This window comes from Lissotriton helveticus, chromosome 2_1 (genome assembly GCF_964261635.1).
Source record: "Lissotriton helveticus chromosome 2_1, aLisHel1.1, whole genome shotgun sequence".
In the NCBI taxonomy this organism is placed as follows: Eukaryota; Metazoa; Chordata; class Amphibia; order Caudata; family Salamandridae; genus Lissotriton; species Lissotriton helveticus.
Window position 1 is genome coordinate 1,743,922,437 of NC_136059.1, and position 14,829 is coordinate 1,743,937,265.

Below are 14,829 nucleotides of genomic sequence, written 5' to 3' on the forward strand. Positions count from 1 at the left end.
ATTATGGTGTTCACTCTCTTCAAGTGAGTATCCAAGTCATCGTCTGTTAGGTATATGTCGTCGACATACGATAATGCTTCGTCATCATATGTTTGTAGTAACTCTGTTACTCTCGCTGAGAATAATCCTGGGCTGTTCTTGTACCCCTGGGGTAACCGACAGAATTGTTTTTGAGTGCCATTTATTGAGAACGCGGACAAATATCTGCTCTCTGGTGCTATATTTTGACAAAAGAATCCATTAGAGATGTCTAATGTTGTTTTGTATTTTTTGCGCACTATGTTATTCATTAGTGCAGCACTATGCGAGTTTTGCACTGCAAAAGTTTTGCAACATGAGTTAAGGTGTCTGTAATCCAAAACTAGACGATATGAATTGTCTGGTTTGGAGACCGGAAACAAAGGGTTGTTCATTTGTGAGGTGCAAGTTTCAATCACCCCCTGGTATTCTAATTGGTCTAGGATTTCTTTTACCTGTTTTTTAGCTTCTTGCTTGATTGGATACTGTCTTTGTGCAGTAGGTTGTGATTTTAACTGGATTTTGTGAGGAGGAGAGTCCTCATCCCATCCTACATGATTTTTATATAAAGCAGGAGCTTGAGCTACTGCCCACTTTCTAGCAAGTGTGTATTTTTTATGAATTGGGATATGATTTGAGAAGGCAGGCATAATTATTTCTTCGCCATGAGGGCAGTCCCTGACAAACTCTGGTGGCCAGTCTTTTTCAGCTAGAAGGATGTCATAGCCCTTGGAGAGATTATCCCAAAATAGTCCCCTTATTTTTCTAGTCTTATCCCCTTCTATACGTAAAGTTATTTCATATATTTTGTGAGGTTTGCTAACTCTGGTGTCTGCAGTTTCCACTTGAAGGTATTCATTCGTGTCCACTGTCTCCAGATGATTCATAAGGTCTTTGTGAGCTATGCTCACTTCTGCTGCGCTGTCTAGCATTGTCTGAGCCCATTCTCCGTTTTTCAGTTGTGTCCTCAGTATTCTCGGCATTGTTAATTACTTTAATACTGGCTACCTTCTTTTTTGGAAATTGTAATTTCTTTTTTAGATGGGCAGGTTCCTTGTCTTTGGACTTGACGTGCTCTTCTCTTTGTTCTGATCGTCCTCTTCTTTCCGATTTCTGCGAGGAAGTCTGAAAAGATTGAGAGGGGCGTGTATCAAAATCTTGATATCTATCCGGTTTCTTTATGTTATCCCTATTTCTAAGGTTGTATTTTTTCACAGAGGGCTCCCTTTGGGGAGACTTGGGTCCTTGGTCCGGAGATCTTTCTCTCCGCCGAGGAGACCTTCCTCTGGACTGGAATTTCTTTTCTTTAGGATTGGATTGTTTGTTTCCATCCCAGCTCTTTTTTTGTGATGTTAAATTATTATTAAAAAATACTTTTTCAGGACTTTCAATCAGTCGGGGTTTTACTGGTATTCCACCTAAACTATCTCTACCTAGTTCCTCATAGGATTTTTCTATAATTCTGGCAATTTCAGCTGGTTGGTCTGCTAAATCTGTTTCTTTTAACCTTTGGCGGATCGCCACGTTTGCTGCTTCTCTCTTTATATTGGCTAGTAATATAGCCGAGACCTGCTTGAAGTCTTTCAGTAATTTCATACCAAGAGTTAAAGCGGGTTCTGGACCGTATTCATCTTGAATTTGTTTTAGCACATCTGGTATTACCGAGATGGATGGAACACCATGCGTTTTTGTGTAAATGGAAGCAAAGACTGTACCCCAAGTGTCACAGTCCTCCACGTGTGGTGCGATTCCCATTGGAAGACAGATAGTCAGAATCCTGTGTTTTTCTAACGGGGTGGTGTCTGGAAACACCGCCTCTATTTGGGTGATTTTTTGTGCTAACCAGAATGGTATTTGTTCCCGTTTAGCTGGTACTTTGCCTAGGCAGGACTGTATGTTCTGTGGTGTAATTTTATTTGTGTTCCCCTGATGAAGGGGTCAGCTGTGGAATTTTAATTGCTGGTTGGATTGTTGAAGTCCGCATTACATATTGGACTAATTGTCTATGTAATTTTATTAATTGTTTTAGTTGTATTAAAAGATCTGCTGCAGACATTCTTTCGATGTCTGGATGTGGTGTGTATCCGGCTAGGACCGGCCATGTTGCTCCTGGTCTACCTAATGGACCGAGCCTGGTGATGTGATTATTATGTTTTAGGGCGCCATTAAACAAGAGCAGGTGCTCTTGAAATTTAAGTGGTACTTCCACCTCCTCGAAAGGAGTGTACTCATTAGGAGGTTCCTCTGTTTTGTAATAGTGGAAGTGCTTTGTTACAGCGTTTGCTGCTGGAAAGTGTATCCATGAATAGAATACCTCTGTCTGCCGATATTCGTGTGCCTCTATTACGAATATGACTGTGCCACCTCTAGGTGTCAGTCCATTTTCTATAAGTTTTAAAGTTACAGATTTTCTTATGTTGACCGGGATGAGTATTATATCCGGGTCTGCTTCTTGCATAGTATTATCAGCTGCTATGAGTTCAGCTGCTATTCTAGCTGCCTCTCTTTCTCCTTCACTGTCTGACATTGTACTGTCCAGAAGGTTATTCCGTTTGTTTGCAGATCAGGTTTCTTATGGAAACAAAGATTAGATGCACAATATTTTGGAACAGTGTATCCTTCAACGTTGACTAAACCAAGAACCATACATAGGAGTTTCCTCCTGCGAGGTTTGGCGGATATTACCTTTCACCCACTCCAGACGTCTTTGGAGTATTATGGGAAAAAAAGGGGTCTGAGTGAAAAAGCACGACTGAGTTACTCTATTGTCTTGCGTTAGTTTTATCGCCTTTCCAAACGTTGGGCGCCATGTAGTGTAGTTCCTATTATCCCAATAGGCTCTGCGCATTGGAATAATACCTTCAATAGTATAGGCCTAGACCAGACGTTAACTAGGTCTTCTATTGTCGATATTAGACTTAAAGTTTTGGGTTTGCCAGCTAGCTCAGAGTTCACTAGAAACTTTCTCGAATAGGCAAGGAGGAGTTGAACCTCCCTGGATAGACAAGAAGGGATTTAGTTTCTGACAACCATAGAACATGACAACTTTGCTCTCCCCTAATCAAGAGTGTATCTCAGGAGTCGTGTGAAAACAAAAGACAACTTATTTTACTCAGTCAGTACGTGCATTCTTAGTCTCACCAGATTGTAGAGAAAAGGAAGAGACGGGCGTGTTCAATAAAAGATGTTATTTATTGATCAGTCTCTTTTCTCGTACAAGAGAAATGGATCGATATTATCGCAATACTTATGGTTAAGTAAAGTGCATACAATAAAAGCAGAAGTATAAAATAATACTGTAAAAACATTTATAGGGTTTCTAAGCCATATGGTGGTTTAAAATGGACAGAATATATACATACACATATACATTTGACTAATCGTACTCAACTGGTGTTTCTAACTACGCCTACCCCAGTGTACCTGACCTAAGCCTAATACATGGGCGGGAATAGAAAGTAGCAGTTTAAGTTAAGTTTGTTTTGCCAAGTGACTGACTCAAGAATTCTCTGCAAGGGGTTATTCAGTTCTGTACCTGGAATCTAGGATGGTTGAGGGATGGTATCTCTCGTCTTTGGTCTCGATATTCCAAGCTGCCTGCGAGGGCTGCTCGGAAGCGCCAGAGCTGGATTTCTCGGCAGGAGAAAGCAGCGTCTCGTTCTCAGCGCGTCAGGAAGGCAGGGCTGCGCCAGCGGGGTCTGCTCTGCTCTGGGCTTCGGCAAGTCTGGCTGCTCCGATCTCGTCACCACCGCGTGTGTTTGCTTAAGGCAATATCGGTAATATTTATACCTGTAAGGTGCCGAGATTGACGTAAGGATGGACATAGATACGTCAATAAGGATGTCATACGAACTGGTCGTTAGCACATTCTTTTGCTGAATTTCTCGGTGAAATCAAAACAATGGCCGCAGGGTTTTTCCCAGGTTGTCATAGGTTTGATTTGTTTTGAGAACTCCGTATGCCTTATCAGGGGCTGGAGGAATATTGCTTGTCTAATTAGATGGCAAGCGTTATGACCTAATCAGATAACACGTTCCTGTGCCGTGGTGTGGCTTCATCAGATAACGGTTTCTGCATCATGGGATGGCTGCTAGTTAACTTGTTAACCAGAACAGGGTCAGGAATAGGGGGATCGATACAGAACCTATAGGAATACATCACAACTCAACCAATAACGCCGCCTCCTGAAAGAAACAAAGAAGAACGCCCTAGCAGCCCGCATAGTAACCAGCACAAACCACAGCAAGCAGCTCATCTCCATCATGAAGGAGGTCTCCAACCCTTCAGCCATCGAAAAACAACACCCCCTTCCCAAGAACTGTGTGACACCCTGGTGAACTTCTTCCACAACAAGATCTCAGTCATCTACAAAAACACCAAACCCAAATGTCATGTAGTTCCCCTTCCCCCTAATCCAAAGGACCTGCACATTTGTTTGGACAACATAAACTTTGGGTAATGGGGCCTAGCCTGATTCAGGGCACCCCGCAGGACATGTTGGCCTAAAGACCAGCTAACTCACAGTGCCACCGTAAGACCCCCTAACTTTATCAGGGAGCAAATGATTTCTGGCAACCACTCAACATGACAACCCTGATCCCTCAGGGATCGTGGAAACAAATATGAACCTTTCGCTCAGTCACTAGTGCTTACGTGTGCTCAGAGAAATATACAGAATACACATTGAGACGTTTTCAATATATTTACTGAATCAATGTTATTCTGGTATAGAATGCATGTGCTGCGATAATCAGGAGAGAGAAGCAGATGAAAGTGATTATGAGCACTAAAAGAGTAAATAGTTGCTACAGCTCTACCATTGAGTTTAAAGAGTGTATATTTGTTGGCATATAAACAAGGCAGTAATTAGTTGTACTCCCACTATGCAGAACCCTACTCTAAGTGTACCTAGAGTCTGTGTAGGTGTAAAGCCAAGAGTTTCCCCAAGGAATGATCTAACCTCATTACCTGGCAGGAGAGAATGAAGGACCCCAACTTGGTTATGAACTGGACACCCCTCACGAGATGTCAGGCAGCTTTGTTGTGAAGTCTCAGCATGCAGGGACCCTCGTGTCAGCTGAATTACCTCCTCTGCTAATCTTTCGGGATGATCATTATTTATCATAGAAAGCAGCCTTGTAATATATGTTGTAGATTAGCAATTTTATGGATATGTAGATAGCTCTGCTGCCTTGTGAATGAAGGTAGAACAACATTTGTTCATAATGCATGAAGAGGCCTTGTACATGATGTTCGAGGCATTGTGATAAAGTTGTGTGAAGATAGATGTGTAAATAAAGTAGTTTCAGAGAAACTAATCAGACATTGTCTTGCACACAAATATGTGCAAAAGGTCACGGCAGGAATGGTATTGTGAAAAATAGAACAATGTAAGAAATGAGCAGCTTCGCTACATGGGCCTAGCCTAAGAACATAATTCCCACTCCTCATACAAAGGGTCGATATATAAAGGCTATCTAAAAGCCAACAGGCCATAATTAAAACTAAAAAGGTCTGAAATGACTTTTAAAATATTCATAAAAGCCTTTAAAAGTCATTGTACATATTTGAAATCACAAGCACTCAGAAAGCCATGGTGCCTAGAAAAATGGAGCAAAAGCTGTTGATCCATTTTCATTTTGTTTTTAAAAACAGGTCAAATGGTTCCCACCACATGGAAAAAGCCAATTGTTTATGTGATCTGAGTGGTAGAGGCAAAATTATGTTGCTTGCTAGCGAACGCAGATGACCTTCCCAGAGGCGCACCGCAAAGCAGGTGTGTAGAGCAAAGGTGATTCTATCCAGTTCCCACAGCAGCCACTGAGGGAAGGACTGTACCCTGTAGGCATATCATAGAGCCTGTGTCCATTCCGCTAGGAGCCAAAGCATCCCAGGGCGGCTTGAAGAATGAATTAATCAACAAAGGAATACGCTGGGGACAAAAATGCCCATGGGCCTTTAAGGGGTCCATCAATACCTCAATGTTCAGTAGTGCAACGATTATGATCCTAGGCATAGATCCAATATGCATTCAGGGCTGCAAAGCAGGCAGTGGAATACAGGTTTTATGCAGTGAAGCCAAACAGGTCTGAAGGACAAGAACCAGTGCTCATTTAGTTCTCAAAGGCAAGGTGTGCCAAAGCAGTGTACCACGCGTTCATGACACCGTAGCACAAGAAATGCTGTCTCTTTTCCGGGTTAAACTGGGATGTCCATTGCAGAGCAGAAAAATTAAAATCAGGATTCCCGCCACAAGTAGCACGAGCCCTCCAAAAACGCTTCTTAACACAGAGTGTCTGAAAGATGGTATAACTCAACAAATCATCTGAGTAAGTAAGTAACTAAGTAAGCTCTGCGCCGCTTGGGTTAGCCTCTGATTTATTGTTGAGAAAGGAATTAATTTTAAGTATTTTACTACGCTTGTGTCTAATTTGTATTTGTAAATAATTTTTATTGTTTTTAATTCTCCTGCTACTTCTTACTTTAAGCAGCTTCATGGTACTCACGTAGCTCTTCATAATCACAGGCCATTTGGTGTAGGTCGGCTCGCCGGTAGCACCATTTGTTGCAGAGAGAGCCGGGCCGATTAGTGAAGTGTCTGACTCACTTCCGGCTGACCGCCATCTTTGAGCAGGGATACTGTCTAGTCTTCCAGCTGCTTACATCTATTTAAAATGGGTAAAACCCAGGCGCACAGTGGACGCACTAAGTAAGCTCTGCGCCGCTTGGGTTAGCCTCTGATTTATTGTTGAGAAAGGAATTCATTTTAAGTATTTTACTACACTTATGTCTAATTTGTATTTTTAAATATTTGTAATTGTTTTTACTTCTCATACTACTTCTTACTTTAGTCGGCTTTATGGTACTTACATATTTCTTCATAATCAGAGGCCATTTGGTGTAGGTCGGCTCTCTGGTCAGCCTCCAGTTTCACCGTTTGTTGCGGAGAGAGCCGACTCACTTCCGGATGACCGCCATCTTTGAGGAGGTGAAGGTATAGTCTTCCTGCTGCTTACATCTATTTAAAATGTGCAAATCCAAACGCAAGCCAGTCTGCCCCCAGGATGTGCTCGGCGCCGGTTATGCTGCCGGTTTTGGTCCTGCTATGTCTGATTTAAGTACGAATTGCAATGGGTGGGCAAAGTGTGCTTAGTTCAGACGTGCCACGATATGCCCAAATATTTCAACTTGCATTTGTCACAGTATGCCCAAGTTACATCCTGCTGTTAGTGGTGCGTTCCCGCCACCTGCGGCCCCTCCATTCCTTGCGTAGGATATTTATATGGTGCCTTGCGCAGGAACACCAGCTTGCAGGGTGCTCCTTCCGTCGTCCTTCACCACGTGTGCCCCTACCAGGCTTGCAGCGCGCCATTTCCCACTTCCGCACAGCAGCAACACTGGTTGAAGACTCCTCTGATGCGGCAGCCGCGTGCGGATATGGGGACCGTTGGTTGGATGCTTCTCTGCAAGCGGCCGAGCCACCCCCCTCTCAGTGCTGTTAGCTTACTGCAGAAGCAGCACTTGGCTATGTCGTCTTCAATGGGGGGGATCTTTAGCAACTCTTCACTCAAGTTAGCTACCCCTCTCGGTCCACAATTGCTGCCGTGGCATGTCACTCACTACCTCTCTGCATTCTCCGCAGATGCAGCGAGGAGGCCTGCGCACCTCGTAGGGTGCTGTGGTACTTGCGTAGCGGTCTGTCCAGCTCACCAGCTCCAGTCCGTTCAGTGCCGCACGCCGGTTCACTCAGTGACTGCCGATTACTGCACCATTCCAGATCGTATTTCATCCAAACTTTCACCGTTTGTGCTCTGTCTCCTGAGCATCAGAAATCTACTGGTTGCTTGTTACTAAGGCCACCTGTGCAGGATCTTATGAAGGAATATAGCACCAGGCTGCGGGAGCTTCACACTAGATCGGCCATTCCGCTCGTGCGCCACCTAGCGCCCCCACTACCAGGACATGTAAACCTTAAATGTTCAAGGCCGGCCTTTAAAATACATTGCACCCAGCCCTTCGGGTTGTCTACGGCCTAACTTATGGGTGACATATAAGTATAAATAGGGAAGATTTGGGCTTGGCAAAGGGTTTATTTTGCCAGGCCGAAATAGCAGTTTAAACTGCACACACAAGCTCTGCAACGGCAGGCCTGAGCCAACGATAGAGGGCTACTTAAGGGGTTGGCAAAATAAGTGCTGCAGGTCCACTAGTAGCAATTAATATACAGTCCCTGATTACATGTAGTGCACTTTACTATGGGATTGTAAGTGAATTAAACATGCCAGTTGAAGATTAGCAAATATTACCATGTTTTAGGCAGAGCGCACATGCACTTTAGCACTGGTTAGCAGTAGTAAAGTGCTCAGAGTCCTAAGGCCAGACAAATCGTGGTCAGAAAAAGTAGAGGAAGAAGGTAAAAAGTTGGGGAGAAGACCATCTTTAGGCTGCCAAATCTAACATCCCATACTTCTGAGTTCAAGGTATCTCTCAAATTGGGAGGTAAATTCTCTATCGTTCTTAGAGGATACAATCCTACTACTGTTTACTTTCAGACAATTTTAAAGTCACCATTATCATCATGAGTTTGAAATTCGACGGCCATCTGGTGTGCAGGAAATGGTGCAATTTAACTTGCACAAAAGATCTTGCTTGCTAACAGATTTACAGGACTTGAATAACACACCATAAACTGGTGATCTTCCTCAAAAGAGCCTATTTTTACAGGCACTTTCTTTGAAACAGGATTAGTTATTTGTTTATTTGTAACACCTACAACTTGGGTCTTCTTTACTGAGACTACTGCTGTTCTAACAGTGGAACGGGTAGCACCTGTGTCGATAAGAAATGACACTTGGTGGCCAATTACCTCTCCTTCTACAAATGGTTTACTTTGTTCTACCTCAAGACTGGAGAAAGTAGGCAATCTTCCTCCCCCCTCAGACACTGTCATTGGAATTGTAAGAACTAAAGTTCCTATTCTCTAACGTTGCAAACTTTTAAAATGAGTTCTGATTTTGAAATAGATTTAACTTTGCTCTTGGTACTTGATTCATATTAAATCTGGGATACCCCATATTCTGTGGGGCCATCGGGGCTTGTGGAACCTGCATCATGGCTAAACCAGGCTGAACAGTCGCCCACTGATCTTCATTCTTGTTTTGAGGAAGTTGCTAATTGGATGAGCTTATCTCATCCACAGCTCAATGGTGATAAACCCAAGCTTATGCTGCTTGGCAACCAGTCAAGTTTTAAATCTAGCACCATGTGGCAGGCCTGTATGCTTTGTTCACCCTACGTTGGCAGGGTATGCCCAGACGTGGGTCCCAAGCTCACTTTGCCACTGGATTCAAGCTAGCCTGGCTGATGACGGCTGATAAGCCAGAAACTGGTCCCAGGGTGCTTGTTTCTGCGTCCAGGGAAGACATGGCTTGGCAGTTAGGGCTGGACTGTTCCCATGAGGCACAGGATCAGACTGATTTGCATATGGCCATGTCTGAACTGGGGTGGCGGAGTGAGCTAAAGAATGATGATGGATTAAACCCAGATCAGTTGACTGGGGTTGAGTGCTTGCAATGTTCAACACTCCGTCCATCATCCCCTTTGGTTTTGCTCTGTATGGGCCCGGCACCGGTATCAAAAACCAAGATAAAAAGCTTGGGTATTTGGTTGGATCAAGATCTTACCTTCAAAGCCTAAGCTAGGAAGACTGCTGTCGCATGCTACGGCCTGCTCAGGATGACTCCCACAATACTCCCGCTACTACCCTGCCAAGCAAAAAAGTTACTAATTCAAGCCCAAATTTTCTCCAGGATAGACTATGGCAACGCTCTCCACCTAGGCGCCCCAAATTCAGTGGTTGCAAAACTGCAGATCATTAAAAATTCGGCAGCAAGACTGCTCACAGGTACGAACAATCGCTGCTCAGCAAAGCCCGCCCTACGCTCCCTCCACTGGCTTCCGGTGCAAAAGAGAATCCATTTTAAAGCTCTCTGTGTCGCTCACAAGTCTTTAGAAGGAAAGGGGCCACTCATCATGAAAGCCTTGATCAGACCCTACAAGGCCACCAGAAAACTTTGTTTTGACGAGCTCCACCTAGCAGAAGTGCCCAGAATCAAGTAGGCCAGAACGGGGCGGGCGTATTTTTTAATACAATGCTGCCAAGCTCTGGAATGCTGTGGTAAATAAATAAATAATACCCTATTTTTGAATGTATAAATGAATAACAGATAGCTCAATAAATAAGAGTCAAGATTCGAGGTAGTAGGAGTTTCGCAGGTTTATTACAGCATAAAGGACAGGAACAGGACAACCTGCATAGGAATAGGATGGCAGGGCCCAGCAGCGCTGCTGGTGTCAGGATCGGGACAAGAGAAGGGATGAATTTTTAATAACAGTGCATGAGCATATATACATAACGCAAACACATAGCATTACATTGCAATAGGCGTAGCAGTGGGTGGAGCAAAAGGCGTGACGCGTAGCAGTCGCAAAAGATAAGAGTGAAAAGAGGTGTAACGGGGCGTATACATAGACATGTGATGCAAACGTAACAGAATATGTCATGAATGGGGCGGAAACCATGGAGGGGGCTACCTGAGGAGCCGGGACCTCTAACCTGATGGTGCGCGCAAACTGGCAATGACGTATCACTAGGAGAAGCTGGGGGCTATGAACTCTGTGCTAGGAGCAGAGACTGAAGTCTGGAAAGTCAGGGCGACATGTACCTAAACAGTATCTAGTATCTGATGTTTAGAGAACATGTTGATATAAACTAGAAGTCAGGAGGGGAAAGGCTAACTTGATTCTAAGACTGGACCATGCATTATTCTACATGTAGTACGTGATGAAGAATATTAAATGACCATTAAATGCAGTATTTCTCTTACATGGAGCCGGAAAGGCTAGACAATGACGGAAACTATTGATGCAGTTCAGTAGCTTAGGAATGCAGGGAAGGAGGACTGAACTGATAACTGGAATCATAACATACTTTTGGCAGACTCAGAGGCAGAGCCAGGCTGGACCGGGCACTGCAAGGCAGGAAGTAAGTGAAGGGTCGAGGATACAGGTGGGGGCTGTATCGCTCCTCAGCGAGGTTTCAAGAGACAGGAGCTGAATCTGGTGTCCAGGCCCTTTTGAGGCCTAGAAACGGGGACTTTATAATGGAATAACGTGCACACTGAGAAACGTGGCAACGTAGCTTTACATAGGCCTGATATTAGTAGTATTCACAAGAACTGGAAACTGGCATACTAGAGGTGGACACAACTGTAATTGCGTCATTAATCAAACATAGGGAATACATATGCATATTTAATCATGCACACATAACATACGATGGATGACACGTAGGGACACAGAACATGGCAAAATTTACTTTTCCACATTCCCTCCTTGTCACTACGTTTCCATCAGGAAACATCAATATTCATGATACCATCTATCATTTCATACAGTATCATTTGCTCGTCTCGAATTATCCTGGAACGGGATTTAGAACAGGGCTTGGGACTAGGAATACAAGAGGTAGCACAAATGCCGCAAATCGCAGGGCCACATTGTATACAGAGGCAGCAGCTGAATATGATCGCTACTGCAATACCTAGGAAGGACAATATTTTCCATCCCCATGCGGAAATTATATTCCAGAACCAACCGGACCATGTCCAGGTGCCTGGATCTTGGTGTATCAGATGGGCAATTTTATGGAGTCTGGTTATAGCTGAATAAACAGACGGCGCGTTATTTGGAATGAAAATGCAGCAACTAGATCCAATGACTCTACAGGCCCCGCCCCTATCGGCCAGTATGACGTCAAGGACGAGACGATTCTGTAAAACGACAAATCTCATAGCAGATTGCTCTTCGGTTAAGTTACCTAGAGCAGAGGCAGTCTCATTTACTACAGCTTCGAGGGTTGTGGTTAACCTACGGATTAGCTTACTATTCTGGATAGGTCCTATAAAGAAAAAGAAACCTCTGTTGAAATCTGTATACTGTTCTAGAGCAGTTTCAGTATAATCGACAATTGGGGACTCCCTTCTATGTCTAATGTGTACTAGATGTGTGTTTCTGTGATAATCAGATGGGGCTAGGAAAACTGGTGGCAGTAGGAAGGCAATGTACAGGTTCCCTCCCAATCGAGGGGCAGATGAACATATGCAGTTTGACCACAAATAAAATAAGAATGACGTGAAGCTTTAAAAATAGATTTCCCACTGTCACTATATTTGACAATAGTAGTACATTCACTATATCCTACATGTACAGAACCATAATTTCGGACACATAATTCGCCTTTGACTGGTAATACTGAAATAGCAGGTAAGTCTGGAGTAGTATCAGACTGGACATTCAGGACCATGAAATTCGAAGAATAATTACCTAAATTATACACTTCATTTTCTAGATCTAACCCGGTTCTGTGGGGAAGACCTTGCTTGTCTGGGAAACATGTACTGTTAAGAAAAGACATATCTGTTGAGGATGATGTTAACGTGGACCATGCTCCACACGAACCATTATGTGAAAATGGATAAGGAAAGAGTGGCAGAACTCCCTTCGGTATCTGGAAAGGGGGGAGTCGACCACACACCCAACAATTAGTGGCATTGCTGGTCTGGTGTGAGTAATGTAACATGCGGATGAATGAGTTATTTCGCATAGCGAGGCGGTAAGAGAGTTCATGAGGAGGCAGATCACTAAACGTGTGCTCTACTGTAGCATTAGCAGACTTATTTACATGAAGAACTGGGAAGTACAGGTAAAATGCATAACTGGTGCAGGAAATCATAATGCTGAGAAATAATATGAAACATAGAAAAACGATACATCGGATTGAGTTTTGACTAACTCTCTCACTATGGGGGTCTATTTTATACATGTCAGAAACAGTCTAACCGTTTCACCTAGGGGAGGACTTAGACAATCAAACTGACTGACTTATTTTACTAGACCTTAACTTGAGTTTATACTCCTGTTGCGGAGTTTTCTCTAACAGGGGAGGGTTTGTAGCAATGTCTTTTGCGGGACAGTCCTTGAGAACAATATTTTGGCAATCCTTCAAATCCTGGGAAATGTTCTTTAAGACGGGTTTCAGTCCATTAAATTGTTTTACATGAGAAAGGTGCACCCAGCCTTTGCGACCTTCCAACTTCACGGCTGTACGGGTGGTGAGGAGGACCTGTCGGGGCTCTTTCCAACGAGGCTCCAGCGGACTCGATCTGTCAAAATTCCTGACCATCACCATGGATCCTGGAACGATTTCATGCGGTGCCACCTCGGTATTGTCTGGAAATGCGGCGGCAACCTGTGAACGACATGAGTTGAGGGCAGACATCAAGGAAGCTAGGTAATCTGTCAGCATATTACATGAAACATCGGTAATACTTCGGGGTCTAGGAGTACCCCACATATTTGGGGGGCGGCCGAAAACGACCTCATACGGGGACAGACCTGATCTGGAATGTGCGACCATGCGCATATAAAACAAAGCAACTGGCAGAGCTACCAGCCAGTCCACACCTTTCTCTTTGCATACCTTTGCGATACGAATTTTTAGAGTCTGATTATGTCTCTCTACGAGACCGGCTGCTTCAGGATGGCGTACACAATGAAACTTCCACTGGTACCCTAATAACAGGGAAACGTGCTTCATGAGTTCAGATGAGAATGGCTGGCCGTTGTCAGAATATACGACTCTAGGGAGTCCATAACGAGGGAAGAACTCACGAACCAACTGCTTGGCAGTGGTCGCGGCTGTGTAATCTGGGACTGGATATGCTTCTGTCCACCTGGACAAAGCGCATACAACTACAAGGACATACTTGAAACCTCGACATCGCTCCATCTGAATATAATCCATCTGGAGGACTTCAAAAGGGTGGTCAGGGGGCTGGAATCCACCTTGTTCCACCGGGACACTTTTACCTGGATTAAACTGGCAACATATCATACAGGTACGGACTTTCTGCTTGGCTGCAGCTCGTAAATGCTTGTTAAACCAAATGTTCTGGATACTATCTAACATAGCTTTTTCCCCTAGATGTGCTGGACTATGTGCGGTATTAATAATGACTTGAACCATAGAGTCGGGGAGAAACCATGTGGCTCTGCCCTTCGTTAACCATCCTTGATCTGTCTGGACCCCTCCTTGTTCGGACCATTTCTTGATTTCTTCAGGAGTAGCATGTAACTGTATGTCTATGACATCTTGTGTAGGGTCCTTAACTGTCATGCATGTGGTCGGATCTGGAGTGTGTGTCATGTTAACTGGAATGTCTAGAGTCTGTGCTGTAAGCTTGGCTGTGCGATCTGCTAGATCATTACCTTGGGAAATAATGTCAGTAACTTTCGTATGTGCTTTACATTTCATGATAGCAATAGATGTCGGTAAATGTATGGCATCTAACAGAGCTTGAATAAGGAGACCATGCTGAATCTTGGTTCCATGAGAAGTCATGAAACCTCTCTCCTGCCAGAGCACTCCGAAGTCGTGTACAACTCCAAATGCGTAGCGTGAATCTGTGTAAACATTAACTTTCAAGTTCTTGGCGTGTATGCAGGCTTGTGTCAGAGCAACTAGCTCTGCTGCTTGAGCGGACAGGGTGTCAATACGGTGTGTTTCAATAACTTCGGTGTCAGTAGTCACTGCATACGCGGCGACTAGTTCTTCTGTACTTGTTCTCATACATGAACCATCCACATAAAGTGTCAGGTCGGGGTCTGGTAACGGAGTGTCTGTCAGATCTTGTCTTGGCTTTGTCGTAATGTTAACTACTTCCACACAGTCATGTGTGGCAGAATTCGAAG